Genomic DNA, 27,414 nt, shown 5'->3' with positions numbered 1-27,414 from the left:
ATATACTTAGCAACAGGGAAGGCACACAAATACCACCCTGCCCAGAAAAAGAGACCCTCAGATGAGACTTCCTAATACAGACCTCAATTTTGCATTGATCTTTGCTCACTGCAAATGATGTAAAGACTTGACTGTCTCCCCACTTGTTGGTATAAGGCCCTTATCCTGTCTGTCCTACACATGTCCTCGAGTGACAGCAATTAGAAACAGGACCCAAATGCTGTCCAGAATCTTCAACAGTTACAGATTATAAAGAGGCTTTTTGACAAAAGTGAGAGCAAGGTGGAAGCAGGAAGCTTTACTTTCTCACATTAAAACATGAGATAGCTCTTTAGGGCCTCCTCATCAATGACCTATTGATGAAATATGTTACATTAGAGGCAAGTCTAAAGAAGTATGCCTCCCGCCAGAAGGACTGCTAGGTAGTCGTGGCCACAGTGCTTTCAGGCCAAAAGAGAAGATCAGGCAAAGTCAGCTTAAAAGCAACTTATTCGTTACACAACACACAATCTCCTATATGCATGGCCACTAGCAAACACATTCTGGATTTCACTAGTTTATATCTTTCAGGCTTTCTTCAAGTTTTCAACCTGACTTGTCTTTAAACTTGGAAGAGGATTATGACAAGTCAATGCACATGTGCGTGCCCCTCTTCGATGGCAAAGCAGAATTATCACTGGTTCCTTTTCCTAATTCAGAACTTCCCTCTTCAAGGGATCCAGAGATTTCATGCATCTGTTGAACCCCAAGAAATCTGCATTCTATTCCAAAGAACAACAACATGGTATTAAGTTTTTGTGAATATAAATAAAACATTATGTAATGATGAACCAACAATAGTAGTAAGTCCTGTAACACAAAATAAAACAACAGCAGCTGCAGCCTGGAACAGGTGGTGAGGAGCCATACCCAGAAATCAGAAACAGCCTTTGTGCTGAATCAAGGCCTAAGAAACCCCCTTCCATTTCTGTGGCTTGGCCAGAAGGAGGTCTGCCCCTCTGAACAACAACAAACACAAAACCAAAGAGAGATGGTGCTATGAAGCATGATTTGATCCATTTTCCTTTCCAGCTTGGCCAGCTGCACTGGATGCCATCTTCACAGGACCAGCTTCTTTGTAGATTCTGGCACCATCAGTGACTCCAGCCACTGCCTCAGCACACATAGACCTAAACATGCACACATCCTTAGCTGAGATATTTCCACAGATCTGGTTTGGTCTGATGTTTCCAGGACAAGCTCTGGTGTCCATGTACCAAGGCCCAGCAGAACATGGTGGGAAGTCTATAGGGTGATGTCTCTGGGAGTGAGATATCCAGTATCACAGACCAGGAGATCATAGCAATGGTCTTAAGAGAATAATGTTAAGCTTATCTTCTGACAGTTATGTTTTTAGGGAAAGAGCTTCTTTAGGTCAAATGCAGCAGATCAGATCAATTTTTCTTGGAAAATGTTGGAGAAGAGACGATAGGTTCTCCTCTGTGGACCTTAAGCTGTGTCCAGTACAATGCAGTTTCAAGAGTATTACTTTTTTTTAATTTGACTTATTTTTTTAAATCTTCAAAGGCAATTATAGGGCACTTCCCCAGTGGCCCAGTAGTTAAGAGTCCACTTTGCAATTCAGGGGACGCAGGTTCGATCCCTGTTTGAGGAACTATGATCCTACATGCCATGGGGCAACTAAATTTGACACCACAACTAGAGTAAGCTCACGTGCCACAAGGAAGACCCAGTGTAACCAATGTTTTAAAAATTAATAATAATAATTTTAAAAGCTTATGAATAAAAATTTAAAAATAAAGGCAGTTATAAAAAAAATGAATTTAATGTCATCAACTTTAGGGAAAAAATCAATCATGTAACAGTGGCAAATAATAACTTTGACTAGACCCTTAGATAACATTGAATTTTAAGGGCATTAATCTTCCCCTTGTTGAGCTGTTGAATAAGCAGATCCTGTGTAATCCATTCTTTTGGTCATTTTTTTAAAGACTGGGTTAATGTGCTCACAGGCAAGCAACTGGTATGCTTCATGGGCAAGTCTGAAAGTCCACTGGGCCTGCACAGTATCAACTGCAGGGGTGACAAGACCAACAGCTTAGGCTGGCTTCTCAGGGGAAAGACATGATGCAGAAAAAGTGCCCTGGATGACACAGGTGCATGTGCACCTGTGGGGGGGCGTGAGGCCAGACGAGGAATTACAGACCCAGACCCGAGATAGAAAAGGCAAGCAATGTTCCCATCAGCAGTAGAACCGAGAGTTCTGACGCAGCAACTTTCCTTCCTCCTTCAACCAGGGCTCCCTTGGTCACTAGAACTGTGTGGACAAAGTATTTGTCTTTGGGCTTCTGAGTGATTCTCTTCCTGTGGGAGAAAATGGAGCTAATAATCCAGAGGTAATAACTGTTAGGAGCACTTACTAAAATAAGTGAATATGCACTAGTCGGGCCTGTCCACCTCCACTGACAAAGGTCAGCATGTAGTTGGAGGGAGAAAAGCAAAAGAAGGGAAGAAAAAAGAGGCAGGGAAGACAGGCTGTTCCAAATCAGTGTTGGGCCACAGTTAATTCTTAGCCAAAAACCAGTAAAACCTTTTTGAAAATTAAATCTTTGCATGAAGTCTATTTCCCCAGCCCTATTCCTTTCCTCTCTCCTCTCTTCCTTTTCTTCTCCTCACTTCAATTTTTCTTCTTCTCTCTTTCCTTTGAAATCACCCAGAAGATTTGAAATGGCTTAAGTGTAATCCAAAAAACAAAAATTTTAAATATAAATTATGTTAGAAATTCAGAAGCAAGGATAATATATATTAGAATAGAAAGTTGAGCCCAGGGGAATTAACAAAGCATAATTGCAGGTCAAGGATCTCACAATTATGCAAATCAAGCTCCACGTAAACAAAAAATAAATAAATAAACCAAAAAACTGACCCTAAAAGAAACAGAAGAACTGAAGAGAACCTTTTGAAACAGTGATTGGCAGTCTCAGAGACATTTAATATTAGATCCACGTTAAAAAAAAAAAGGCTAATTTAAAAAGGAGAGATTAGAAAGCATAACACAGCTTCACAAAAATAACAAAATATGTGGACACCAAAAGAGCAGGATCTATATAGTCAAGTTCAGATATTATCCCAGCACATAGAGCACAAATTAAGAGATAGACATGAGAGAAAAGAACACCAGTGGGAGGATACATCTAAGGGAAAGACTATGTAAATATTAAATAATCAAAAGAAAATATAAAATAAATTTCACCAAGCTGGTGAAAAACACAAGTCCTAAGAATGAAATGGCCCTACCAATGAGGGACAGATAAAATTTTTAAAAGATCCACACCAAGATAAACATTGTGAAGTACCAAAATTGTTTAGAGAAAACTCTAGTGGGTTCCAAAGAAAATAGATAGATTTATCTATAAAAAATGAGAATCAGAATGATATCAGACTTCTCATCACTACCTTACATGCTAGAGGAAGCAAAGCCTTCAATTTTCTAAGGGAAATGTATTTGAATCTAACATGTCTGTGCCCTACTAACTTGTCAATTAAGGACTAAAACAGGTATTTTTAAATATGCGAGAACTAAGAAATCTTATTAGCCAAGAATTCAAAATGAATCCATTATCCAAGAAAGTATAATAGCAACACCAAAAAAAATGATTTTAAAAGGAAGAAAATGACAAGAGAATAAAAAAAAGTACAATCTTAATATGACCCAGGAGGTGTAAAAGGAGCTGAAAATAATTAAAAGAGAATCCACTGGACCTTGACATCTAAGACCATCTATTCTGAGAAGCAAGATTTTCAGTGACACGGGATTACTTTTCCTTCAAAATAGAGTGAATCACACGACTTAGTTTTTGCTATTTGGGGGGCTTAAATTTTTAGATGTCTTTAGAACAGTAACAGAAGAACTTAATTTTATTAAAGGAAAAAATGTAAATGACATAAACCTTGACAATTTTAAAATGATAAAAATCAGAAGTGAAGCAGGAAAGGGAAGTGAGAGATAGTAAAATGCTTGATTCCTCATAGAGGATGTAACGCATTGTGTGTGTGTTTGTGTGTGTTCAGTCATGTCCAACTCTGCGACGCCATGGACTGTAGCCCACCAGGCTCCTTTGTCCATGGAATTTTCCAGGCAAGAATACTGGAGTGGGTTGCCATATCCTGATCCAGGATATCTTCCCAACCCAGGGATCCAACCCAAGTTTCCTATGTCTCCTGGATCGGCAGGTTAATTCTTTACCACTGAGCCAACTGAGAAGCCCTGTAATGTGCATTAGCAGAAAATAAAGCAGGAAAGAAATTTCAAGTGTGACTATGTTAGGGAATGAAATAGTGAGTTTTCTTGATCAAAATGGCCAAATGAAGAATGCCTCTCTTCGCTCTCAAATGCAAGAAAACATAAAGGAAATTGAAACGGTCTAAGCCCATAATATGAAAGAGAACTAATTAGAGAAGAACTATCAGGGTATGAGGACCTTCCAAAAGTTTCGGAAAAAACGGATGATGTGTTGATAAATTAAAACAGGGTGGAGGAACCTCAGTCAGTTATTCCTGGGGAGGAAGCTGCCACAGAGGAAGGAACAGGGTATCCCAGGTGCGAATGGATGACACAGGGCAGAGGTGAGGAAAACGGTGAAAACATGAAGACTAATTGAAATCGTAATCCAGAAGAGTTACTCACCCCACCACATTCTGTCCCTGCTCCTACATCCAGACTGCCAGACAGTTACACATTACCCCCAAATTGTAGCGTTCTTTGCTAAAGAAATTAAATGAACTCTCAGAGGAGAAATAAGGAAGCTAACAGAAGTTCCACTCACTCTGGCTTTTAAGGGACATGTAGGATAAAAGGTAGCTCCCACCCTTTCTATCTAAAGAAGGCTAGCACCTCGATCCACAGAACCGCCAAACAGTGTCCCCACACAATCCCCTCTATTCTCAAGCTTAAATTTGGATAGAATAGATGTGGGATTGATGCATAAAATGCATGCAGAAAAAATGAACAGATCAATAGTGTACTGCTCAATGTAAAATCACAAAGTGAATACACTAATCTTGTTGTTATTTAGTCACCAAGTCATGTCTGACTCTTTTGTGATCCCCATAGACTATAGCCCACCAGGTTCTTCTGTCCATGGAATTTTCCAGACAAGAATACTAGAGTGGGTTGCCATTTCCTACTCCAGGGGATAGTCCATCAACTACCACCTATATCACCTAGATTTTAAATATATACATATATATTTAAATATACATATATTACCCAAACCTCAGGGGTCCCCGTCATGCCCCTTTCTCGTCATGACTGCCTCTTCTCCACAAAGAAACGTGGCTCCCAGATTTGTTCGGTCTATATTTGAGTTTTATATAAATGGAAGTGTGTAATATGTATTTTCTGACTTTTTTCAACCCATATTGTGTTCACGAGATTCATCCATGAGTCTATGAAGAAAATACAGATGTGGTCCTGCCCTCATGGAGCTTACCCTTAAATGTGTGGAAATATTCAACAACAAGCAAATAAGAACAACAACAAAACTGCTGGTTACACAATGATAGAGTTTTGTAATACAAAGGGACCAGATAGCTCCTCTAGACTGAATGAATGGAAAAGTCTCTCTGAGAAAATGACATTTAAACTGAGACAAGAAAGCACCAATCAGAGTAAGGATAAGACCATATATAAGGGGCTTCCCCGGTGGCTCATTGGTGAAGAATCCCGCTGCCAATACAAGAGACACAGACAGGGGTTCGATCCCTCATCCAGGAAGATCCCATGTACTGTGGAGCAACTAAGCCTGTGTGTCACAACTATTGAGTTGAGCCTGTGCTCTAAACCCCGGGAGCCACAACTACTGAAGTCCCCTTGCCCCAGAGCCCCCGCTCCACACCAAGAAAAGCCGCCACAATGCGAAGCCCAAACACTGCAGCTAGAGAGTAGCCCCCTCTCACTGCAACTAGAAAAAGGCCCACACAGCAACAAAGACCCAGCACGGCCAAAAATAGATTTTTTTTCAAAGAATTCCTTTTTAAAAAATCCATAGATAAGTAGCAGTGTAGAATATATAAAAAGCTCCCTTCTTCCCTCCTTACACACACACACACACACACACACACACACATCGATAAGAAAAAGACAGTCAAAACAATAAAAATTGGGCAGTAGAACGGAACAGTCATTACACAAAAGAACATATCCAACAAATATATCTAATACTTAAAAAATCAATACATATACAAAACGTGCTCAGATTCATTACTAATCAATAAAATTAACAATTTTAGCCATCAGAGACTTAAAAAAATCCGCACAACTATTTTACCAAGAATTAGGAAGAGTATAAGAACAACTAGAACTTTGCTGATGCAGGAGTGTCAATTGGTACAGCTGATATGGACCAGGGTTCTTGACCTTCCCCAATCAATAGAAATTAACTAGAAACGAGACAAGAAATTCAGGCAAGGCATTACTGGGGCTCCTGGTGCAGCAGTGGGAAATAAGAACTAGTAAATTTCCCTTGTTCAGCCCAGGGGGTTTGGGGAGGGGGCTGTGAGCTGGTTCCTTCTATGGGCTAAGAATAGGGGGTGTGTCCAGGGGTGGGCCGGAGGGGCGGCTCAGGTAGTTTGCCCACCCTTTAGGTGCTGTTGAGAGCCAGGGGCAAGCACAGTACCCTGCTTTTGCTCCCAACACCCTGTTTCAGCTCTGGGCTCTGCAGAAGTGGCAGTTGGGTTTTTGGTCTTTTTGTGTCTTTTGTTCATAATGTGCCCCAACTGGGCATGCATGCAGTTATTTTTAGTCACTTATAGTTTCTTTGTAATTTGTAGCTCCAGGAGATGTTTGTCCAGGTGCAAGCACTGCAGCACTGCAGGAAATGGTCCCAGACTGTCTCACAACTATTTGGAAGACTGTTTGCCATTATCCTCTAAAGTTGAATTTAAGCTAATCTCTGACCAGAAATTTCATTTCTATTTACATCCAAAAGAAATTTGTCATATGTGCACCACACAGTTTTTTTTTTTTAATGTTTATAGTTGTTCTGTTTGTAAAAGACAAAAATTGGAAACACTCAAATGACCAGAAACAGAAGATGAATACACTGTGGCATATTCATAAAATAGGATACTGCAGTATCCTGCAGGAAGAACTAATGAAGTGCTTGCTGCTCCACAAAACTGGAAGGAAAAGTCTGCCTCCAAAATCCTCCTTTTGTTCTTTCTGAACTCGGGGATTCAAACTCCTGCCCTCAACTGAGCTGGCAGTCTCTGTCTCCAGTTCTGTGCTTCCTGACTCTGGGTCGGTCACCAGAACGCCACACAGACATTCCTTTCTCCATCCACCCGCACCCCAACTCGTGCACTCGCTGGCAGCCAGGTAAGCTCTCCACACTCCTATTCCTCAGTTTTCTGGTGATCCTGACATGCAGTGGTCAGGGGGACAGTCCATGCCAGGATAGCCCACGTCAATCACCACTGTGTGCCCAGCGCTGAGCAATGCCTGACATAAAGAAGGGGCTCAATAAATATTTTTTGAACGAAAGGATGAATGTTCAATCACTGATGTTCCTATGACATCCCATTTGGGATCCATTGAAATCTAACTGCTTGAAAAAGTGGACTGTCTATGTAAGCGGCTGAATGCAGTGGTGTCTCAGATGGTCTTAGTTGGCACCATGTGACATGTTTTGCTTTGCTGATTTTGCATGCACACACACGCACACACACACCATCAAAATTTGTTTTACTTTCAGTTGTCTTTTCGAATTTAAATATAGGATGGGCAGCTTGTTTTTCCCAGGCAAGGATGAATTAAATTTGATTTCACTTGGTTTGTCCTTATAAATGGAGACTTCTCTGTTTAGGAAAGTGCTCTGAGGCCCTTAAATGCAGAGAGTTTAACCAATGATTTGAAGAAATCTTACTCCCACAGGACTTTCTTATCTCCTAAATGGTATCCTTTCCTTTTTGTGTAAGGCAGACTGAGAGTTATACTGACATTCAAAGGAATGAAATAGGAAATCCAACTGTAGAGTGAATTTCAATGAAAATGAGCTAATTAGTAAATAAATGACATGACTTTCTGACACCTTGGTAGAAACAGAATAGAATAAATAGAACTCTAATGATGATATCTAGCAGCTACCATATACTAAGAATGTATTATATGCCAGGCAGTGGGTTAACCCTTAACTAGATAAAGACAGGATAAATTGATTTTATCAGGGTGCTAGATCCAGCCTAGAAGAATTCAGTTCTTACATGGAATAGATAATACAATAGTTGGTGCTCTGGTGTGAACCAGAATGACTGGTTTCCCCCTGTCCTTGCTAAAATTACTCTGCCATAAAATTGGCTGTTGGAAAGTCCTAAAATTCTGAGAAATCACAGGAAATACAAAGATGAATGTAAGGATCAGGGCCTGCCTTCCAGTCGCTCACCATCTTGAGTAAGAAAGACAATGTGTGTTTGTGTTAAGTCACTCAGTCGTGTCTGACTCTTTGCAACTCCACCCCAAGGACTGTAGCCTGCCAGGCTCATCTGTCCATAGGATTATCATGGGATTATCCCAGCAAGAATACTGGAGTGGATGCCATTTCCACCTAAAGGGGATCTTCCCCACCCAGGGATCAAAACCGCATCTCTGGCAGTTCCTGAATTGACAGGCAGAATTCTTTACCACTGAGCCACCTTGGAAGCCCCTGAGGAAGACAATACATAAATTCGATCAGAATGCTAAGGACTATGAAAGACATAGTGGTAGCCTGGGCTTAACTGAGGAAGTGATGTCTAAACTGGGTTCCCGAAGGAGGAATAGGAGTCTGGAAGGAACACTCCTCCCAGGCACAGGGGTCAGCACATGCCAAGGACTAGCTGTGGGAAAGGGCATCCTACATGAAGAGAACTGAAAGCAATTCAATACTGACTGGAGCACAGAGTGTGTGTGGACATGGCAAGACTTGCTATTGAGAAGTAAACAGAATCCAGACCATGAGAATTTTTAAGCCAAGCTGAGCAGTTTGGAATTCATCCTGTGGACCATAGGGAGTCACTGAAGAATTTAAAGTCAGAGAGTGATCAGATTTGTGTTTAGAAAAACCACTTTTGAGAGGTCAGACTGAGTATAGGGGTGGGTAGTGATTTGAAGAAGATCATGGTGATGACATCATAAGCCAAATTAGAAGCATCAGGAATGGAGAAAATAAAAAGATGAAAATCAAGATGAGAGGGAAATAAGAAACTAGAGATGACTCCTAGGTTTCCAGATGACTGTTCCAGAAAAGAGTACTATACTTTGCAATAAATGATTGGGGCTTCTCTTGTGGCTCAGTGGTAAAGAATTCACCTGCCCATGCAGGAGACGTGGGTTCAATCCCTGGGTAGGGAAGATTCCCTGGAGAAGGAAATGGCAATCAACTCCAGTATTCTTGCCTGAGAAATCCCATGAACAGAGGATCCTGGCAGGCTACGGTCCATGCGGTCGCAAAAGCATCAGACACGATAGCAACTAAACAACAAAAATATATGATTGAGGATGCTTCCAAGTCAGGAAAGAAACATTCATTTGTTTTTCAAAACTTCAAATTCTGTTAATTACAATTACAGTGCTGCTAGTTGGGAAGATCCCCTGGAGAAGGGAATGGGAACCCACTCCACTATTCTTGCCTGGAGAATCCCATGGACAGTGGAGCCTGGTGGGTAACAGTCCATGGGGTCACAAAGAGTCGGACATGATTGAGTGACTAACATAAGATAATACCATCAGGGGGCTTGACCACAATTAAGAGGAAGCTCAGCACTTCAGTTTCTTGTAGTGGGGGGATCTACGAGTTTCCTAGTTCATTTCATCTAAGAGGAAAGAGGACTTGAACGACAGTTAACCAGAGGCACCAACTGATTACAGTCTAGGGAGAGACCTAGGGAAAGGCAAATTGCCGCTGCTGCTAAGTCGCTTGAGTCATGTCTGACTCTGTGTGACCCCATAGACGGCAGTCCACCAGGCTCCTTCGTCCATGGGATTTTCCAGGCAAGAGTACTGGAGTGGGTTGCATTGCTTTCTCTGAGAGGCAAATTAGATGTTGGTCAATCCGCAGAACAGAATCTCCTGGCAAGGAAGCAAAGGGAGAACTGAATAGAAGAGAATGATTAGTGTCAATGGGATGTCACCAAGTGGGCACCACAAGTGAGAGTGAATTCAGGGTAGAAGCCAAGAATTAGATTTGATAGAATGAATTGATTTGCTGAGAACTGACTGGCCAGATATAAGGAGAGGATCCCACTGCTGAGATCCTGTAGATTGGTAAGTTGGCTCAGAAATATCTCAGGTATAACTCAAACTGCTTCCTGTTTGCTGTTAGCAAACTGGGCAGAAACACTTGGAGATGCTCTCAAGCAGCTAGCAGAACTCCCCTGCCTTCTATGAAAAGCTGCAGCTCTTACACTAATGGTTGTTTGCAAACTGAACTATGAGTAGGACTAGAGATGCTTAACAAACCCTGAACCAGCCAACCCCTACAATAGGCTCATAAACGAGGTATACCAAGGCAAATCACAAACAGACAAACATCATTCTTTGTAAGCCTTCCCTTGATGCCTACTGTTTTCTTCTGGTAAAATGGGCTGGACCAAGTGAAGACAGAAGTTTCCATTTCTCTCGAAGTGGTGCTTGAGGTCTGGACAAGTTCTCCAGTTTGGGCAGTAAAACTCCCTACAGGTCTGAAGAAGCATTCTTAGAGGTCTCCCAAGTTCTCAACAGGAATTTTTTTATTTCGAGTTTCCACTTCAATAATGATTGTAAAAACTAACATAAGTATATTTTGAATTAACTTCATGACCTCCTTAACATCCAGTACTGCCCAGTAATGCCAGTGTTCTCTTTGTTACTAGTTACAGACTCACTGGTGACAGGTAGTACTTTTTTGTTGTAAGCTAATGAGAGCGGGGGAAAGAACAGAAAACATTCAGTAGAAGTGATTCTCCAGGTGGAGTGCTCCTAAGTACTCCAGTAAAATTAAAGCACTCGGTAATAAAGCATAGTAAGTCACTTGGTAGATAATATTTCAAATGCTAAGGAAAGTCTAAGGTACAGTAATACTAAGAGCAGTCAGGAAGAAAGCGCTGCATCCTGCTTTCATAAATGACAAAACAAACCTATCTTTGTCAGAAATGCCCCTGGGGAAACTCAGAAGACTTAGGCAAGGCGAGCAGGAGGAAAGGTCTTCACACAGGGGTGACTGATGGGCCCTAAAATGCATCAGAAGCTAGAGTCCGCACAGGGAATGGAAGCCAGAGTTCAGGACGGCACAGAGAATGAGAGGAGAAGGTGCTTGGGAGACCTCAATGCAGGGCAAGAATTCATCTTAAAGTTTTGGGGGAAGGTAGGATTTAACTTGATTCTGTTTTCTCTGGGTTTCTGCATTCTTCTAGGTTCTGTGGCTTATGATATATAATACCTAGGTTTGAGCTGCTTTTCTTATGATACTTATAAGGCTGAGGTCACCTTTATTATTAGGTTGGAAAACTTTTATGATCTGTCAGGTTCTGCTTGTGTTAACAAGGAAAAGCATCCACCTTAATGGCACTCCCAGGCCAACACTAAATTTATTCCTTTACTCACCAAATTTACTGGCCATCTAGTCCATGCTTGCCATCAGGATATGCTGTTGTTCAACCACTAGGACACAGTCAAGAACAGGAATGGCACGATCCCTTCCCCCCCAACCCATGCCCCATGCAGGAGCTCTCTATCATCTAGTAATCTAATGGTCAACACCACTGGACCACGCTTAGGATATAAAAGCTCCTCCCCATCCTGACACTGCATTTATTTTTAAAGTGAAAACAATAAAATAGATACCAATGTACTGGTAAGGCGGGTTCTCTGGGCCCTCCCCATTCAAAGTAAGGCTCCTGTTCTGATAGCAGCAGCACCTGGGAGCTTTTTAAAGTGCAGAATCCAGGTCCCATTGCAGACTGCCTTGTCTGAATCCACATTCTGACTCCAGGTGATTTACATGCACATCAAGAAGTAAGGTTCTCTTATACAGTTTTAAGAGAAATGGTTGCCTTTTATCCATGATAATAAATCTGCAAATATTTTATAGGTACTCTTTTTTAAAAAATCATTTAGATTTCATCACAGTTTCTCTGGATGAGCCCTATTTCAATGAGTCCTGAGCCAGCCAAGAAAAGTGTGTCTGGTAATAATCTAAAAATAAAATTCTCAAGTTCCCTTTATAACTTCTGCATTTCTCATACTTAGTTTTTTTACTTTTACTTCCAAACAGCCTATTGAAGGGAAAAAAGTCTCAATCGCTATGACTTTTCTTGAAAATTTTATGGAAATTTTAACCTTGGCATTCACGTGTTTAGAATATTTATTAAGATTGTCTAAAATAATAATCTTAAATCTGATTTATCCATAAAACCTCACAGACTGAATCCTTAAAAATTAAGAATGTAACTATCAGAAAAGTTTTCTACCAATTACATCACAGGTATGCCTTCCTTTTTATCAACTATAGAGATAATCAAGGGAATTCATGAGAACTTTATATAGATTTATATTTATTTGGGGGGATGGGTGAGAAACAGAGAAGGAGAGAAACTTTGTTTACCAAGCAATGTTAAATAAAACTATTTTAGGACTCTCCTTATTGCACAAACAGCAAGGAAAGTAAGAACTGTTTGGAAACCACTTTATCAGTTCCAAGCGCTTCACTACTTTAATATCCTACTCTTCTTCCTCAGGGCTTTCCCTTTATTTGTCCAGTCACCTAAAAGGCTTTCCCTTCTCTCTGGTTGTCAAAATCTCTGATTCCCCGAGGTGTTATTTTACTCCTTTCTTTTTCTTCTTTCCTGGACTTTTAACACTAGCACTCCCATACAAATAGCATCCTAACCCACACTTTCACACATTCAACCTTGTGATTTTTGCTGATAAAATGCTAGTCTCTAAAAGACATGAAGTTAGATATAAAAAATATATTTTATATTTATAAATTATATATTAAATTATAGATACAAGAAAATTCTGGGCACATAATAATTACCTAATAAAAACACATCTGTGGATTGGTCAGCTAGGTAAAAACTCCACTTGCATTGAATGAGCAAGGATATGAAAAGTGTTCACATCACTTAATTTAAATGAAGCTGAAAATTATTAGAATTAATAAGATTCACAATGAACACCTGGCCTAAGGTTAAGAAATTTAGGGGTTTCACAGTATTTGGTTAACTATTTTTTTGGCTCAGTTTCCCCTTCAAATCAGCTAAAGAACTAAAACAATTTAAGAAAGGTTTTTTCAAAGTGTTTCTGTGCCCACAAATCTTACCAGTATTAGTAACAACCTTACGAGCACAATCAAATGGAAGCTATAAATAAAAGGAACACAGTCTAATAAGAATTCACAAGCACATGGTGACCTCTAAGAAGACACAGCTCAACTTGAAACTCTGTCTACACATGACTCCATGGTCGACCCCAAAAAGCCCAAAATTAATTTTAAAGTTTCCCATCATCTGAACTAACTCTTCAAAATCCATTAAAAGTCCCATTTCTTCCAGCAAGCTCTCTTCTACTCCTAAAGCTAACTACTACCCCTGTCTTCTACAAACCGCAGTTAAGATTTTACACTACCTTAAAGTGTATTTGTTCTCATAAATGCTTTGCATTTATACCTTATATTTTTTAAAAATTTGCTATATCTGTACAGAGCTTAACACATAGAGCTAAACATATAGGCACACAAGAAAAGTTTGCTAATCAAATAATGACAATTCTACCGCAAATAATTCTATTTGCTAATCAAATAGATATACTGACTAAAGAAAAGTAATTATTTGCTCATATGTAGTAAGATAGGAAGTTTTGGAAGTAAATTAAAGTCATGAATGGTAAAAGTGAAGATTGGGGAATGTGGGATGAAAATGATAAGTGATTTTGCATCTCACAAATGTTTGGGCTCATACATTTTTCTGAAAGTAGTCAGGATGAATTTAAGATGCATATATGAACACACCAGCTTCTATGTTGAAGCATTGGCTCTAAGGAGAAGGCAAATGATCTGTATTTGTTGTGCAGATTCAGAGTCTAGTAAGTTCAACTCAGAGTTACACATTTCCAAAATCAAATGCCAAATCCTTTCACATCGGCCAGTCCTCCAAAACCATAAAACAGCCATCAATCTATCAAATATGATGGAAGAAGTATTAAAGTTCCTGGCATAAATATCATTCTGGGTATACTTTTTCTTTTCCTATGGGAAGACAACACAAGACTCAATATTATTAGACAACCATAACATTCCATATTTCTTCACAGTCAACTCATCCTGAGTGCATAGACAAGTACCATGCATCTCACCCCACAACCTATACTCCCCAGTTCCCAGTGATTAAAAAAAAAGAACTTCACCCAAGTTCTGCTGACGTCAATGGTGTGTTTGCGTGCAAAGACAGTCTTGTGGATGGATTGAAGACAGTGATGTTGTAACTTTTCTTAAGGCCTCAATTATTCAAAAAAACCTCACTTCTAAAGGGAAGTGTCAGAAAGTCCAGAACTCTATTTCAAGGGAAGGCAGCAAGTAAATCTTAAAAGAACTGAATGTGTTTCAAAGTATGTCCTTAAACTGAAAGTTGACATTCATGCCTTGGCAATGTCCTAAACTCCATTGTAATAAAAAATGATAATCATACCTCCTTAGCGGGAAAAGAAGGTAAAGGAAAAAATAGCATAAATAAAAATAGAATCACAAGGAGCCATAACTTTTCATATTGGGGATTTTTTCCTTTGTTTCTTCAACATTTTACTTATGCAAAATATCATCTATGAATCTAAGTTCTCATAGAGTTTTATGACTAATCAGAAAATTAGTACTAGACATTCTGGTATCTACAAAAAGCCAGTTGCTCAAATAATAAATTAGTATTTATTAAGAAATAAAAATGTCACATGTTGGACTTTGCACTACATGGTAGGGAATAGTGAGTATCTAAAAAAAACTAGAGAGAGAAACTCTTGCTCCCAAACATTCACAGTCTACTAAGAAGGACAGGTAGATATTCTGCTTTTTGTTAATTCAGAAAACATTTGCTACCAACCAGATATGTAGTACAAAATAACTGAATAAAGCTTTAAACATCAGTTGACCAATAAAAAGCAATGAAAGTTAGAGTCCCAAGTGCATTCTAAGAAGGGTGCACAGAGGTTAGTGGATATCTGGAGGCAGGAGTGGGTTGTCCCTCAAAAAATGTTGTATTTGGTCCATCCTTAAGATTGTTTTTTTCTTGTACTCTACCCCCTTATAAACAACAGGGTGGGAAACCATCTCTGCAACTTGGAACTGTTCTCATTTACAAAAGTCTGTCAACCAGAAGTTCAAAATAAGAGTGTTCTTCTTTTTCAATTTCTACATGAAGAAAGGAATCCTTTCGTTCCAGGAAAGACAGTGTTACCCAAATGAATCACAAAATGGTTGCTTTGACACACTTCCAGATTTGTGGTTGTTAAAGGCAAGTTTCAAGTAGAAAATGCTGTCTAATTGTCAAGTAGCTTGCTCCTCGGAGCCTTTTCTGAAGCATAGGGTACAGATCAGCTGACCGGTTGTTTCAATTCATTTCAGTCCCATAAGCCATGTAAAGATCTGTTCTCAGTGCTGAAGTGACACATACAAAATGAAGACAGAGCCTCCACCCCCATCTCCCCAGTGGACTCACTTCCACATAGAACCATGTTTGGTGCCCCCACGCAACAGGGACACCAGCCAATCTGGTTATCTTAGTCACTCTAGCTTGCTTTTTTCATGCATAAAAAATGCCATTAGAGGGGGATGTGATAATAAGATAGGCTATGCATGTGTGGGGACTTAGGGGAAATCTCTACCTCCAGCTAATTTTGCTGTGAGCCTAAAACTGTTCTAAAAAATAAAACACCATTAGATAAGCTAAGTGTTTTTATTCATCATTTGAATCTTACTACTTTAGTCAGAAAGGACTGAATGCTCAGGAGAGCTTATCTAGAACTCTCACCAGATGTTGACCTTCTCTATACTTCCTAATCACTGTTGTCAGGGAGGTGCTGTGTTTGCATGTTCACTGTACATATCCTCCATTAGAACATAATCTGTATCAGGGCAGGGCCTTTGTTTTCTTCACCATCACAGCCCCAGAGCTTGGCACAGTGCCTGGTACTGAGTAAGTATTCAATAGAGTTAACCACCATCTGGCAAAGAGAATGAACACACTATTGGAGAACGAAGCACAAGGCCACCCTTCCAGACTCTACTCTCTCGGGGCAGGATGCCTGTGGGATGATTCTCTAAAATCAGAAAAATACACAGTAGGGATTCAGTAAATGTGTGATTTATCAATGAATTCAATCACAACATCTTAGAGTCTGACTAAACATAGGCAGACATCCTTATGCAGCATCCCATCTGCACGATCATTCAGCCCCTCCTGGATGCTTCCAGTGATGGGGACTCAGAACTTCCACTACAATTTCTACCCTTATGTTAGCATGACAAATAAGAAAGAATTAATTACACCTTTATTCAAATACAGCTCTGTTCAAATGAATTGAGACATTCTCCTTGCCTCCCTAAAGAGGCCCCTTTCTAGCTGAGTGTCATCCCTGAGCCCGATGTTGATGATTCCTCTGGGTATATACCCTGGTATGAGTGGATAACCTAAGGCAGTGTCCTTCACAATGTGTGTGGGCCTCTGAATCCTCTTCGAGCCTCAGAAAAATACAAATGCCCATATTCCTTGTTAGACTCCCCAAATCAGAGCACCTGGGGGAGGCCTCCAGGAAGACATAGTCAACCAGGGCTGAAAAACACTGAAATAAGGACATTTTTAGTTTCAGGTTCAAGAAAGAGAGATGTCTGTGGCAGAGATCCTTTAAATCTTGAGTGGGAGAGAAAAGGGCTTGAAGACATTTCTCTGCCCTGCTCCCAGGATGGTTTGGGCTCCCACAAGGACAGCAGGGGCAGAGGTGGGAGAGTTGAGGAGACACTATGGCCCGCGGAGGGAAGCCAGCATGCTGATGCAGCGCAGACATTCGGGGGCAGCTGCTGCAGCCGCCAGGAAGGCAGGGCAGGGGACTCGGGACAGCCAGAGGTCACAAGGGGACTGTGGTTGACACATGGACTTGAGCACATGGTAGACACCCTGCTGGGGACTTCCAGACTGGTTGGGGAGAGAAGAACCCTGCAGGGAGAGTCATTCTTTCACCTAAAACATCTTTGCTGAGCACCTACTATTTCCCAGGCACTGTTGGAGGTTCTAGGGTTACAGGAAAGAATGGAAATAAGTATAGAATCAACCATAGCAAATGTTGAGTTCTTAAAGCTCAAATGACTGGCAGAGGCTTTGCCAAGTGAGGACTTCAGGAATCAGGAATGCAGTCTTAATAGCTAACATCAGAGCAGATACACAAAATTTCCCCCAAAAATGTATGCTTAGTGAAAAGAAGTTAGACAGAGAAAGACAAATACTCTTTGTTATCACATATACTTGAAATCTAAAAAATAAAACAAATGAATATAGATAACAGAAACAGATTCAGAGATATGGAAAACAAATGAACAGTTACCAGTGGAGAGAGGGAAGGAGGTGGGAGCAAGACAAGGTATAGTGTTAAGAGAAAAAACCTACTATGAATAAAATAGATAAGCCACAAGGATGTATTATGTCGCACAGAGAAATTTGGCCTCATTTTGTAAAAACTTAAAGTGGGATACAACCAAAAAAAATAGTGAATCACTCTGTTGTACACCTGAAACTAACATAATATTGTAAATCAAGTATACATCAATTTTTAAGAAATAGATACACATAAAGAGATCTAGTGGGTATTTCTCTTCCTGGCCTCTTACTTGAAGAGGAGGGAAATCACTCTTTGGCTTGCCTATATTTTTATAAAGGTACACATCTGCAGCACACCCTGGCAGTTTCTCTGGGATTCCAGGCATCCCTTCTACACAGAGCCACCCTCAGTTCTCACTCTGCCCCACAGCACTCAGGAGAATGTCAAGTGGGGTGCAGCCTCCCCTTTGTTCTGGCCGCAGCTGTCTCTATGGGGATGAGCCCTCTAAAAGCCCAGGGTAACGGTCTTGCCCATAACTGCTCAGGAGAAGCTATGAAAGGCTAAACAGGCCGCCACATGAACATGATGCTCTTTAATTACGAGGTCCCCCTGTGGAAGGAAGGCCGGCAGACAGGCAGACACATTCCAATTACACTAATACACCTTGTAAACATCAAATATTTTTATTCTGAGATTAAAGAGAGCCTGTATCCTCACAGCACTCCTGAGACGACCGTGCATCTCAGGGCTGTTGCCAGTGCTGCTGGGGAAACAGGATTTCCTCTGGTTAAAATAGACTTTCACAAAAATAACAGCCTCGAGTCTAGAGGTGGTCAAATGTGACTTCCACTGCAAGCTGTCCAAAATTTCAATCACAGTATTCAAAAAGCTTACAAAAGGACTGAGTTCACGTTCTCAGAGGAAACTGATCAGCCTCCCCAGTGTCGTCCCAGCCTTTACCCCAACCATGCAGAGCCTGTGGTCGGTTCCCTTGGTTAAGCCTGATGGTGGTAGGCCTTGAGGCTTCAGTCTGGTTGCCGTATGGGTCACTCACCTCCATCAATGTCAGCCCCTCCTGGCCACACATACACACACACACACACACACACACACACACACACACACACACACTGATGGAACTAACTCAGCCACATTCTCACATTCAGGTCAACTAGCAACCAGTAACCTGAATGTGCCAGGTAAATAGTCTTGAGTCACCAGCCACTGGCTCCAAGCTAATCTGAGAAGTGGGTAACGAGATTGAAAAAACCCACGCATAAACCTTTCTGAGAGCAGACCTTTTGGTGGGTCACCATCATATGAAAAAAAAAAGTCCTTGAAATTCCTATTCTCTATTACAAATAAATGTTGTCACAAATAAACTCCCTAAGGAATAGGTTTTTCCATTTGAACCAGTAAAACTCAACTCCTATAAAATGAAAAATCCTACTTAGAGCAAACAACTCCACAATACAACAGTAGCTGTTTATGGTCTGCTAAACAGTTGCAGGCAAATCAGTCTTTATAAGGGCATCACAGTTTCAACACCTAAGAGAGTTCAATACACAGAGAAGAAGGCAGAGAATCATTGAAAACTCTTCTCCTGTGGCATGAGCAATCACTTGTAATTTCTCCATCACATTAACATGAATTTTTGTATACCAGTCCCTCAAAGTGAGTGTTCCTGCTACAAACTGGGGGAAAGTACACCTTATGGGTCCCTCTACAAAACACAGTCTCTCTGAGACGAGCAAAGGAGGTAACAAGAACCAATGACTTTCACTTTAGGGGCTCTTAGAGCAAAACCCTGTCCATGGAGTTGCAAAGAATCAGATATAACTGAGCAACGAAGCACGCATATACAGCAAAACTCCCAGATACTCGGGGGCTACCTGAGTGGCTCAAAAAGCAAGGAAGTGGGCAAGTGACAAGCCTGTTCACCTCCTCCTGTCCTCCCTTCCCCTCCATTTCATCTTGGGCTTTTATACAAATGCAAGGGAACACATGGGAAACTCTGAAGGGCAGGTCGGTACTAAGGGCATTGAGTGGTAAAGAGTGAGAAAGGCAGGGTCCATTCCCGCATACACCCCACATTTGGGTTAGGGAGAACATGATGGCGGGGGTGCTTTGAGCTCATTGTTGGTACCCAGGAAGCCAGAGCAGTCAGTGCTTTGTTCACTCAGTGAACACCCTGACTACTCAGCTACTGTGGAACTGGCACCGGGCTGAGTTTTGGGGTTGGAAATGTGAATTGGACAAAGCCCTCAGCCTCAAGCCGCTGAGAATCTGGTACAAGAAATACATAAGGAAGCATGTTCAAAAATGAACAGTATAAAAGCTCATCCTAACGCGATGTGAAGAGAACATAAAGTGCAGAATTTGCATAAAGGAGAAAGATTACCTTGACCTGGGCGGGAGCAGAGTGTTTGGGGTGGGAGGAAGGGGAAGGGGAGGTGTCTAGGCTTTGGTGATACGAGCCAGACCTTAAAGAATAAAAAAGAAATCCACCAAGGCAAAATGAGAAAATAAAATTCTAAGCAGAGGGAACAATCCGTGGAAAGTGCTGGCATGTACAACAGTACGGAGCACTTGGGCAACACCAGGGCCTTCAGGATGGCTAACTGTGCTGAGGCTAGATGCAGGAAGCCAGGCCATGGGGACTCGAACCTCAGGCTAAAGAAACTTGACTCTATCCCACAGTCTTGGGGAGCCACAGAAAGCTGGGGGGGGTGGTGGGCAACAGAGTCACTGAATCTGCAACGTGCTTTACTAAAATCACTCTGGCTGAGGAGGAGAGAACAGATCAGAGCAAGGCCAGACTGAGGGAAATGAAGGTTATGGCCCAAGCTCAGGGTAAAGCAGCAGGAGCTGGTGCTAGGGCAGCGGCCATAGAGATGGAGAAAACAAGAGAGGCTGGAGTCAAGTTTACAAGGTTGAATCATGACGGGACTTAAGGAATGAGGAGGAGGAACTGCATCTAGAGAGATTCCCAAGGTCTCGGGTGCTGGAAGAGGAACAACAGGGGAGAAGTTTTGAGCGGGGTGTGTAGGATGAGTCGAGATTGGGATATTTTGAGCCTGAGGTTCCTGTGGCTCGTTCAAGTTTGAAATGTAGAAGAGAGGTCTGTACTGAGTAAATATCTCAGAGCCTCATCTCTTCCAAAATTGGGCAGAGCCTCAGCATAGAGGCACCCAGAATATATTTTTTAACTAGAGAAGAGTCTAGTAGAAAAGTATGGTAAAAATGGGAATGCCAAAGCAACACCAAAGATGAAGAGGCTGTCCACTCAAGGACTTGGTAGATTTCTGCTCAGGTGTACTGTATTTGAGTATAAATGCCAAATTTTCACTGTCTAGGAAACTTGGTAAACCTCTTCTAGGTAAATATATATATATATACACACACACACACACACATATATATACACATACACATATATTTATGTTTCCCTTTTTCTTAAACTTTATGTGGAAATCACTGCATTAAGACTGACAAGTTACTTCACTTACAATTCCAAACTTGTTTTTACTTTTCATAAAAACTGAAAGTGATGCTTCTGAGCAGAAATGGATGGGCATTTTAAGGACTGCCTTCTTTTATGAAATCTAGCCCATATCAAACATTTTTTATTAGAAATTACTAACACATTACAAAGACTCACATTTCCTTAAATAGAAAATAAAAGTCCACTTTCCCATAACTTAGATCAGAAAGACTGCTTCTTGTTTGCCGGGGGGTTTTTATAGTTGCAGCTTAAATTCGGGATGATTTTTATGAGGCAAGGACGACGTAGATCCTTCTGCAAAAAGAGGAACTTTCACAATTAGTGAAAACCAAGAGTGCTGACATGAGGAGCTGGGGGGGAAGATGATGTGACCACAGCACCGTGACGAAGGGAAGAAGAGCCCCAGCCCCCCTTCCCAGCCTGCATGCCAGCCCCACACATGTCCCCACGCTTATGGATCATCCTCCGTGGGCTCCATCTGATTCCCAAAGCAGGTACCACAAGAAAGAGCCGAATGCCTATCTCTGCTTCTAATATTGAAACCAGCTGTGTTTATATCTCCCTGACCACCTCTTCTGTCTCCCCTCATAGTCTGCACAGACAAAATGTTTTCAGGCCAGCCAGCAACCTTTCAACTTCACGGAGCACGTAACTTCTTAACAGCAAAAGCCTTTTGTAAGCTTGTTTTCAAAACCTGCACGTAGCCAGTAGAAGCCAAAGTGATATATAAAAGGATGTTCTCCTCTTAGCAGGAAAAACTTCAAAGCAATCCCTGACATACCAGAATTCACTGCTTTTCCAGTAAATATTATCTGTTTTGGCCAGAGAATCCTAGGTTTGGGGATAAATTCAAAGATGAAGAGCCTGTGTTTGGTATATTTTTTCTATTTATATTCTAAGCTGGAAACGTCATCCACTGGCTATGTATAACTGCACAAGGTGGCCACTCAAGGGGAGTGGGGTGAAAGCTCACTTTGGCTTTGTGGGTTCTGCCCTTAGAGCCATTTTGGCAAGCACATGGGCAGGCGTGTAGCAATGGAGACAAAAAGCAGGTGTGAAGGGAAGTCTGCTCCCAGGAGTGTTTGCCCCTCAGAAGCAGGGCAAGCACCCTTGTAGAAAGGAAAATTAAAGGCTTATCCAATCCTTGGATAAAAGCTGCATAACTTCTAAAGATAAAAAAGTACTGTAAAATAGTTGTTATATTATTATGAGTATTTTATACATATCTGTTAAAGAATTTGATTAATGAACTACAGGGGTTTGGGGCTTGTGTTTGTTTTGTGTGTTTGCTTAATTTGTGTCCTCAATTCTCATTCAGAAGATGTCCTTTCAGTCTGCAGCCTAGGTTCCAATCTCACCATCTTTCACGCACTCACCACAATCTTCCCCATAAGCTTTACCAACAGCTCCGTTTGACCACTGCTGGGTTTTGCTGCTGACACAAAGTACCTTCCGTACTTTGTATCATTCTGCAGGGCACCAACCTCAACAAAGCCCATGGACATCTTTTTCATTTTTTTTTTTTATGAGAGGAGGGGGAGAAAATGGTTTACTCTTTGACTTAGAGCTTTGACCAGGTGAGATCTCTTTCTCTTTACCTCTTTATGATCATAGCAAGCATGTTTCACAAACTCTGGTCTACCATATGCAAAATGATCTCTGAGCATCTCTGACACAAAGGAATTCATGAGCCAATCAGAACCAAGGCAATAAAAAGACAGTGTATAAAGGAACAAAATGTAGATAGAGCCACATTGCCGATTGGAATAATTGAGATTTACTTTGGCTGAACACAAGATAAGAAGTTAGAGATGTGGGCATTTGAATCCCACTTTGCCATCAATTCACAGGGCACCTGTTCACCACATCCCCTTTGCCTCAATCTCTCCATGGTGTAATTCAAATTACCTACCTATCTAGGACACACAAAGTTATCCACTTTTTTTTTTACCACGTTTTAAATGTGGTTTTAGTCTGAAAAGCAGCTTTTGGCGGGGGAGGAGGGAGGTAGAATATTTACTTTTTAGGAGAAAAATTAAGTCTGCAATCCTTAGTATCTAAAGAATAGGGTTACTTGGGAATAGATGCCCAGAGACCCCTTGAGCATTCCTGAGCCCCCTAAAGCCCAGACAAATGATTCTTTCCAGCTTCAAAAGCCTGGCTGGGAGTTCCAGATTGCATCTCACAGGCATAAGTCCTTGATAGATCCACTGTGGTTTCAGAGCTCAGCCTTCAGGAACTCAGCTTCAATCAGCTGAGCCAGCGTGGATCCTGCCAGAGGCAGTGGGCTCAGGCTATCTAAACCCATGAAGAGTAACTGCTCCAACAACACACAAATGAACTGGTAAGGTGGCCTCATGTGAGGAATGAGTCCACGCATCTGTGGGGGTGTCCCTTTCTCGGATGGTTAGCCATCCAGTAGGTTCACAAGGAAACTCCCGCTTAGCAAACTCCATTTTCCATCAGGAGCAGCTGGTCTTTGTCAAGAACTAGTTCCTACTGGAAACAGTCTTATAGAAACTGCTCCTCTCCTCCAAGGAAGCTTTCTATACCAAGAACGAAGGCTGGCTGACCTGAAATCAAACACACTCTTATCTGAATTCAGCTGGAAAGACTTCTTCCTTAGTTTGCTTTTTCCTAGCCCTTCTACATAGCACACCCTTCTATTCTTGAAGCCTAACAATTAGTCAAATTGAAATGCAGCTGAGTAGTTCACACTTTCTCAATGTGCTACATTTCTGGATTTTTCCGATAACATCTTAGAATCATTGGCAGCATTTTAATAAACCATCTCTTAAGTCTCCTTCATTTCCTGTTGATCCTTTCCAGCTACTGTTTCACAGGACAGGTTTTCTCAATAGGGCCCCAAATTTTGAGAGTCTGGCTTCAGAGCCTGCTGCTTTCCAAGAGATTAACTGCGTAGGCAAGCCTCTTGGCATGAAAGAGAATCAAAACAGGTCTAACATGTGACACACACAACTAGGCATTCTTAATTGAGTTACACTGTGTAACAAGAGAAATCAGACCCACCAAGGCTATAGTTAACTTTGTCTCAGTAAAGTATGCTACCCTGCAGTGTACCAGTAATAATATACTGTCCTTTGGGAACAGTAAAGAATGTTCCCAAAGGACAGTCCTTGGACTAGGTGATTCATCTGATTCAAAATCTATACAATTGTTCAAAATATATATTCTCTAGTCCCCACACCAAACCTACAAATATTAGAACTTTTTTGGCGAGATCCAAAAACCTATATATTTTTTTAACTTTCCTGGGTATTTCTTTCTTCCCCCCTCTTTTAGCTAGAATGCTAGCTCTGCCATTACTTAGGAACATACACTGGGGAAGTTACTGAACCTCTCTGAGCCTTAGTTTCCTTCTCTGCCAGATGTTTATCATAGACACAACTTAGGATGTTAGTGAAGGATAAATAGGACGATATGAGGGAACTCCCTGACACAAAGTAGGCACTTCAGACTTGGGAGCTATCAACAATAATAAAAGAGCAACGCAAATGAGAATGGCCATGTGTCTGGGGCAGGCAGGAAACCAAGGGGGACCGAGCAAACTCTGGGCCATACACTGAGGGGCAGATTCCCCAGAAGGTGCCCGGACACCATTCATCCCAGCAGGCACGGCTGTCAGCATCCAAGCGCAGGTCCAGCTGTCAGCATGAGAGGCGCGACAGGAAAGAGCAGGGAGGTCTTGGGACGTCCTGGGAGAAGCCCTTGGGACTAGAGGGAGGAGACCAGAAGCAAGGAATCCGAAAGTCTCAGAAATCAAGGCCAACAAGTAGCCTCAAAGCAGCAGGCAGTCATGTGATCTGGCAATCCCACTTCTGGGGTTAAATCCAAAGGAAATAAAACCACTATCTCGAAGAGCTATCTGCTCTCCTATAATACCACAGCATCATTCACAATAGCCATGATTTGAAACAATCTAAACATCTGTCAGATGAATGGATAAAGAATATGTGATGATATATACACACACACATCTGTATACATGTATACATATTCAGCCATAAAAAAAGATTCTGCCATTTGTGACAACATAGAAGAACTTGGAGGACTTTATGCTAAGTGAAATAAGCCAGATATGCAAAGACAAGTATCACATGATCTCACTTATATCTGTAATTTTAAAAATAGGTTGAACTTATAGTTACAGAGAGTGAATTGCAAGAGACTGGAGGATAGGAGGAAAAGGCAGATATTAATCAATATTGATCAAAAGGTACAAATTTTCAGATATATGGAAGTTGACGGACTAATATTAAGAATCAAGTGTAGAATAAAGCCAATACCCAAGGGATGGGAGGAGGAAAGAAATAGATGAGGGACAGGAAGAGGTACAAACTCGTAGTTGAAAAATACATGAGTCACAGGTATGAAATGTACAATGTGGGGAATATAGTCAATAACTAAGCAATGTTTTTGTGATGACATGTCTAACTAGACTTGTGATGATTATTTTCAAGTGCATATGAAGAAAATCACTATGTTGTGTAATGGAAACATTGTGTTAAACAAGCATATAAACAAACTCAGAAAAAGAGGTCAGATTTGTGCTTATCAGCAGCAGGGGGCTGGGAGAGGGGAGACTGAAGAAGACAGTCAAGAAAGGTACAAACTTCCAGTTATAAGATATATAAGCACTAAGGATGCAACATGTAACATGATAAATATAATTAACATTGCCATATGTTATATAGGAAAGTTGCTAAGAGACTAAATTCTAAGAGTTCTCATAAAATATATTTTTTCTACTTATTTAATTTTGAATCTATATAAGCCTGGTAGGCTACAGTCCATGGGGTCACAGAGTAGGACACGACTGAGAGACTTCACTTTTCACTTTATATATAAGATGATGAATGGTCTCTAACCTTACTTTGATAGTCATTTCATGATGTATGTAAGTCAAATCATTATGCTATACACTTAAATTTATACTGTACTATATGTCAATTATATTTCAATAAAACTGGAAGGAAAGAAAGAAACCCAATACCTATATTTGCCATTGTATGTAGCTTGCTTTTACTTACAAAATCTTTAGAATTTCTTTCCATAAAACATTCACAGCAGAAGTATTCATTTTACTTGCCTATTTCACCTCTAAATTCCACCACAGTTATTGGGATTATGTGAGGTAAAGAAATAAACCACAACGACTATTAGGTCAACTTGGCTACCTGGAATTCTGATAGGAAAGTTACCTACAGCCCTGTCTTACAAAGTGCTTAAAAGCTCAATCTAAGGACTTAAATACATAAATTTTAGATGTACAGCATGGTGACTATAGTTAATAATGTATTATACACTTGAAATCTGTTAAAAGAGCAACTCTCAAGTAGCCTCTACACACACACAAAAAAGGTAAGTATGGGAGGTGATGGATATATTCATCAATCTGGTTGTGGAAATCACTTTACAATGTGTACATATATCCAATTATCATGTTGTATACCTTAAATATATACAATTTTTATTTGTCAAAAATAAATAAATAAAAATCAAACCAAAACCCAAAAAAGCAGCCAGTAGTCAAGCCTGGGTGACCCCCTAGGTGATTCCACTGGAATCCACAGCAGGATTCCAGTCCGTTAAGACAGAACAGAGGACTATGGAGCAAGCTTCTTCCAAAGATAGAGACTTAGGAATAAAGAATAGGACAGAAGCCAAGATATCAAACAGCTCAAGATAAGTGACCCGCAGAGGACAGGGCCTAGAGCGCCACCAACTTCTTCAGAGAGCGTCAGCGTCAGTCTTTGTCATAAACTGGTTTGACTCAGGTGAAAGCCGCCCTACGGCTGCAGCAGCTGAAACGGTGGGGCTGGATGGACCTAGGTAGCAAGTACCCTGCAGAGGCAGCTGGCAGAGCAAAGCTCCTCCTCCCAACAAGTGCAGTGAGGAGGGCAGGGAGAGGGGAAGGCCAGAGGGCAGGGTGGAGAGTCCCTTGATGGGAGAAAATAAAGGATTTTTCCTTCCCGGGGCTAGCAGAGCCTTAAAGTGTTTCTTCACATGAGGAGAGAAAGACAAAAAGCCATACCAGCTTATGTTCTCCAGGGAAAAGCAGAACAACTGATTAAACTGGCTGGAGGTGGGCCGTGTGGCAAGCTGGGAGGCAGACACGGCAGGGTCGGAGGCAGACAGGAGAGGGGGTCGTGGAACAAGACAGCAGGTAGTAAGTGGATGTGGTCAGCAGTTGAGGGTGGAGAGTGAGGGGCTCCCCAACATTTGGGAGGACTTGAGAAGAGGGCAGGGAATGCAAAAGAGAATGTTGAGCTATGTTCTAGAAAACATTCAAACG

The 27,414-nt window shown here is 41.2% G+C and overlaps 1 long non-coding RNA gene across 1 annotated transcript in view; it reads left to right on the top strand.

Moving 5' to 3' along the window:
• Window positions 1-11,240: 11,240 nt before the first annotated feature.
• The window catches only part of LOC139039625 (uncharacterized), a 28,048-nt gene continuing 11,874 nt past the window's right edge, over window positions 11,241-27,414 (top strand). Inside the window, exon 1 of the long non-coding RNA XR_011492959.1 lies at window positions 11,241-11,378. This is a non-coding gene — a long non-coding RNA (uncharacterized lncRNA). The remainder of the gene's footprint in view (window positions 11,379-27,414) is intronic.

This window comes from Odocoileus virginianus, chromosome 19 (assembly GCF_023699985.2).
Source record: "Odocoileus virginianus isolate 20LAN1187 ecotype Illinois chromosome 19, Ovbor_1.2, whole genome shotgun sequence".
Lineage (NCBI taxonomy): Eukaryota > Metazoa > Chordata > Mammalia > Artiodactyla > Cervidae > Odocoileus > Odocoileus virginianus.
Note: the sequence above shows the minus strand (reverse complement) of the source record. Positions and strands in the feature narration are given on the sequence as shown.